This window comes from Grammomys surdaster, unplaced genomic scaffold (genome assembly GCF_004785775.1).
Source record: "Grammomys surdaster isolate TR1022 unplaced genomic scaffold, NIH_TR_1.0 1166, whole genome shotgun sequence".
Classification (NCBI taxonomy): Eukaryota; Metazoa; Chordata; class Mammalia; order Rodentia; family Muridae; genus Grammomys; species Grammomys surdaster.
This window is the reverse complement of record NW_021605585.1, coordinates 3,465,327-3,471,331: the sequence shown is the minus strand read 5'-3', so window position 1 is coordinate 3,471,331 and position 6,005 is coordinate 3,465,327.

Below are 6,005 nucleotides of genomic sequence, written 5' to 3'. Positions count from 1 at the left end.
GAGGTAATCCTGTGCAGACTCAGCGGCCAGACGTCAGCTCAGCAGTCACTGCAGAGTGCGGTGAGGGGACGACGGGACCACGGGCGCGGCCTGCGGAGAAAGGCTCGAAGGACCGGGCCTAGGGCGGGCCCACGCTGGGAGAGGCTTTAATTAGGCATCAGCTTCTTGGGTTTGCTGCCGCCGTCAGTCAGCCCGAAGGTCGGGGCGGGACACCCTGCGGATTACTGCCTCGCCCCCGATATGCAAGGGCACGGGGCAAACCGCTTTTAGAAGTGTGGCATTTGAGAGTTGACTCCTTTTGTGGAGGACCACGGTTTGATACCTGTTTGTTTGTTTGTTTGTTTGTTTGGTTTTTCGAGACAGGGTTTCTCTGTGTAGTCCTGGAACTCACCTCACTCTGTAGACCAGGCTAGCCTCGAACTCAGAAATCCACCTGCCTCTGCCTCCCAAGTGCTGGGATCAAAGGCGTGCGACACCACTGCCCTGGGTTTTGATACCTGGGTTTTGATAGTCATCTGATGGCTCACAACTGGTCACTCCAGTTCAGGGGCTCCAACGACTCCTTCGGGTCTCTTCAGGCCCTTAATATATGTGGTGCACGTACTTTGCACGCAGGCAGAATATTTTTACACACACACATACACACACACACACAGCAAGAGCCCAGAGTAGATGCCTTTTACAGTCAGTAAAATCAATTTATTGCAGGGAAAGCAGACCATCTACTTAGTTATGGGCATCTTGTAATTCTCGAGACCCACTCAAAAACCTAGTGGTTGGGCTGGAGAGAAGACTCATCATTTAAAAGTACTTGCTGCTTTTCCAGAGGAGTGGAGTTTGCTTTCCAGCATCTTGGGGAAAACAAAAGTTTGGGTGGACCATACAAAAGAGAAAGAATATGACTATCTTTGTGGCATATACCAACTGTCAGCAGACAGCTTGTTCTGTGAAGGATTTACTAGTCCAAATGAGCCTTTCAGTTCTTAGCCAGCCTCTGGCCTTAAATGTCTTCATGTTAGTAAGTTCTTAGAGTAGCTATGTTAGCAAAGGTGGTCACCACACGAGACCAATAGCAACAACTGCTCTAGTAACTGCATTGTTAGGAGCTGAACATACCACCCACAGGAATGAAAGATAATCACCCTTCCTGGGCATACCAACCTTCAGGGGATCAACTAACTTATGCCCTCTAGTGGAAGAAATGTCATTGTTTCCATCAGAAATAGAATTTGCCTAATTATGCTCATTTTCTAGAGCTAAAACAATCAAAGGCTGGGTTTCATCAGAAGCCTGTGCAGGGTTTGGCAGAAGTACACTTTCAGTCCTAAAACAGACCTGCAAGGTCTGAATCTCTGTGGTGTCTGGGAATATGTATTTGTCATATAAGGTTTTTGGTTAGTGAACATTATGTTTTCGCTTCCTCCAAAACTCAATTGGAAAACCCCAATGTAATCAGTCCTCAATGTTGTTGTCAGTAATTCCAGGGTTAATGCTATAATAAAAGAATTTGTTCTTTATAGTTTTTGTTCTCCCTTGAGATGGTTCTGCAAGAGATCCTCACCAGATGGTGCCACCTTAAGCTTAAACTTCGCAGGTTTAAGAACTAGGATTCCAGTATAGGAGCTGAAGAGATGGCTCAGCAGTTAAGAGCACTGACCTCCCTCCAGAGGTCTTGAGTTCAATTTCCAGAAACCACTTGGTGGCTCAAAACCATCTGTAATGAAATCCGATGCCCTCTTCTGGTGTGTCTGAAGACAGCGACAGTCTAAAGATGAGCTACAGTGTACCCATATATATAAAGTAAATAAGTCTTAAAAAAAAAAAGAACTAAGCATAGCTGGGCAGTGGTGGCGTGCGCCTTTAATTACAGCACTTAGGAGGATGAAGTAGAAGCAGATAGATGATCTGAGTTTAAGGCCAGCTTCATGTACAGAGAGAGTTCCAGGACCAGCAAACAAGCCCTGAGCAAGCATTCGTTCATTACAAGTTACCCAGCACAAGACAGACTGCATTGCTTTTCACTACAGTATTTGTTATTCTAACTGAATTTCTTCCAGAAAATACCCCAGTTATTGTGAATGGGGATGAGAATGCAAACTGTACAGGAATATCAAAACTGGAAAAAAAATCCATGTTTACCACTGTAAAGATGGTGGGACCTGGGAGAATGGAGTCTGAAAATGAGGTGGGCTAGTCTCCTGCAATAACTAACTTTATTCAGAGCACCAGAGAGTTTATAACCTGAGGGTAAAAATAATCACAGGAGGCTCTGGAGAGGGCTCAGCAGTTAAGAACACTGACTGCTCTTCCAAAGGTCCTGAGTTCAATTCCCATCAACCACATGGTTGCTCACAATCATGTGTATTGAGATCAATGTCCTCTTCTGGTGTGTCTGAAGACAGGGACAGTGTACTCCTATACATTAAATAAATAAATCTTAAAAAAAATAGTCACAGGAGAAAAGCGTATAATCATAAAGATAAGCCATTCCTGGCAAAAACATGTTTTTTCAATAGAGGCATAAAACAATAGCCAGTTGTGACGAATAATCTGAAATAAACTCACTCCAATATACCTGGAAGGGGTATGGAAATGCATTTCAAGAACAATTTTGTGTTTTGAAGAAACTGAGGACCAAAAATGTGTCTTTTCTTGGAGTGTTCTCACAAGCACACAGAAATCTCATGACTTCATTCTTAGACTGTTCGACACCATGTTATTAGGAAAAACCTACTGCTTATGAACAAATACAAAAACCACACGTATAAGAAGCCCATGTGAGGCTGGCATTATGCTCTAGGCCAGTGGTTAACTTTCCTAATGCTGCGATCCTTCGATACAGTAATTTTGTTATTGTTATGAGTTGTACATATCTGATATGCAGGATGTATGACTCTTGAGAAAAAGTCTTTTGACTCACAAAAATGTAGCAACCCACAGGTTGAGGAACGAGAAGCATGAAGGTTAGCTATGTGTTAGCTATTCATATATAAAATATTAGAGCCAAAAGGATGTGGTAGCCCCTTTTACAGATTGACTGATCTAACTATCTCTGTCTGTCTGTCTGCCTGCCTGTCTGTTTGTCTATGCAGGGATCAGTTTCATACTCAGCAGCTCCAGTCAGCTGGGAAATGTCACCAGGAGCAAGCAGGACGATAAGAATCTGAGATGGTCTAGTGACTGAATGTCAGTAGCCAGGGTGGCCCCTGGGATGAGATGAGACACAGGGCAGAATGTGGTCTTAAGGACATCCAGGGAACAGAGGGATGGTGATTCCCAACGTGTTAGCATCCAGAATGTCAGGAATAGCAACAACCCAAATTTGTCTAGCACTTTTTGAAGCTCTAACACAGGAGCATCACTCAGTTCATTTTTACACCACTATCCCCGGCCCGGTCTACTTTTCAGCTGTGGGGATTGTTAGCATAATTACTCTATATTGGGCATTCCTATATAAGGACCTCAGGCCCATAGGTAAGAAGGACAGTAGAAAGGGTCAGTGAGGTGGCTCATTGATTTGGGCACGGGAGAACTGATGTTTGGGATACAGGAAGTAATGCAGGAAGTTAAGGAAGATGGCGGGCACTGTAGTTTAGGACAGTATCTTCATTTGTGACATGATCGCCTGCCTGTGAGGAGAGGGTAGTGAGTGGTTATGAGGAAAGGCTCTAGAACAGGCAAGTGTGTAGGGGCAACAGCCTAGGTGGGATTCAAGGCAAGGCCCTAAGGCAGGCAGAAATCAACCATTTTTTCCCAATTGCAGCAAGCTGTTCAACATGTACCAGTCCCATGGATAATCAGATGATCATGTACCAATTCCACAGATAATCAGATGATCATGTACCAATCCCGAGGATGATCAGATAATCTCAGGAACCTTTGAAGATCACAGAGCTGCCATTAAGCACAGTTGGTGATGACTGTGACCACAGGAAGTGTGTGATGGAGCTGGCAGCAGTGTCCTGACTGACAGAGCTAAAGTAAACAGAAGATGGGACCATCCCAGCTGGGAGGAAGCATTACCTGAGCGCACAATACATGCTATTTCATTTTATTGTTCACCTTTATTTTTGCTATTTAGTATTTTTATTTTTCAAAAATTTTAATTTTTACCTTTATTTCTGCTATTTTAATTTTTAATGTTAATTTTAATTTTTAAATGTAAATTTTTATTTTTCAAGTGGCTTACAAAGTAATAGGCTTCCATATGGAACTTTCATTTTTGAATATTTTTAATTGATTCTTTGACAATTTTGCACATGTGTACACTTAAATCCTCCCTTATACCCTAGGCTTACTTACTTACAATACTTAACTCCTCCCACCTTCTCTCCTTTTCTTCCTTCCTTCCTTTCTTTATTTTGATAAGTCATTGAGTCTAACACATACGCACAGGTGTGGGGCCATCCACCTTTACATAGGGGAGCCTATGTAAACAACCTTTAGGGCCATACTAAAGCAAGATGAATCCCTGTCAATTGCAGAGAGCCCCTCAGAGAGGGTTGAAGGTTCAGGAGCTTCCCATCAGTGCTGGAATGTTGCCTGGCTTGATCTTGTTCTGGCCTTGTGCAGGGTGACCACAGCTGCTGTGACAGTGACCTCAATGGCTGTGTCATCCAGAAAACACTGCTCAGCACTCGTCTCCACCTCCTGTGTGCCCTCCACCCTCTTCTGCAAGGTTCTATGAACTTCGGGTTTTGTGGGATGTTGGTATACTGTTCCATTTAAGGTTGAAGACTCAACAGTTAACTTAGTCTCAGGATTTTGACCAATTCCAAGTCTGCATGACTGCTGCTCGCTACAAGAAGCAGCTTCTCTGATAACGGCTGAAAGCAGCGCTAGTCTAAGGGCATAATGATTTGGAAGGCAGTCTGAAAACACATACGTTTAACAACAGTGACTACAGAACAGTAGTAGGATCCCATCTAGGGCCTATAAACTCCTGAAACATGTGCTCTGGACTAGCTTTACAATACCTGGCATCCATTTCCTTCTCTGAGCAGGCCTTACCTCCGGGACAGTCAGGCCACAATTGCACAGCAGATGTATCTTGTCTGGCAGGTTAACACTGTCTCATTCATTGTCCACTGCTGGGTAAATTCATTGACCATTTTTCTTCTCCAGTGGCCTATTTCCAGCACCAGGGAAGACAGTCAGCAGGCAGGAAGTTTCCATGTCAGTTCCTGTTTCATTTCTCTGTGACCTACAACCAAAATGTGTTGTGTCCTCAGCAGTAAGGTTTTACCGTCTGGCTACGGTGGGCAGCCAAGAGCAATGGCAATAGTTTACGATGTCTGGGCCACTTCTGGGAACTTACTGGTCAGTCACTTGGAGAGGGATATCTTATGCCAGGTGAAGAGATTTTCCATTTAATAGCTCATTTCTTCTGAGGAAAGCATTATCTACCCATTAAGGGAACCTGTTTTAAACTCTTTATTTTTAATATATATTTGAGACAGGATTTCTTTGTGTAGCCTTGGCTGCCCTAGAACTAGTTCTGTAGACTAGGCTGGCCTCAAACTCACAGAGATTCACCTGCTTCTTTCTCCAGAGTACTGGGATTAAAGGTGTGCGCCACCACTGCCCAGCTTTTTAATTATATTTTAAAATGTGCTTACAAATAGTGCTTTTCATGAAGACTTTGCATATATTCTTAGTTTTGCTTAGCCATCTCAGTTCCTCCTATCCATGCTGACACCTTTAACTCCCAGTATTTCCCCTCCCTCCTTTCCGATCACATGTTATACTTCCTCTTCATCCCTTTAAGGCTTTTCCCCTCCTCAAGTTCATGTGCTCTTTCTGTTACCTGACCTTTCCAGACACTGTAGGTTAAACACACAAATCTAAAGAATTGCAGCTAAGATTCACATAGAAGAGAAGGCATGAGGCATTTGTCCTTCTTGGCCAGAGCCTTTACTATAATATTTATTTTCCAGTTCCATCTATTTCCTTTAAATATCTCTCTCTCTCTCTCTCTCTCTCTCTCTCTCTCTCTCTCTCTCTCT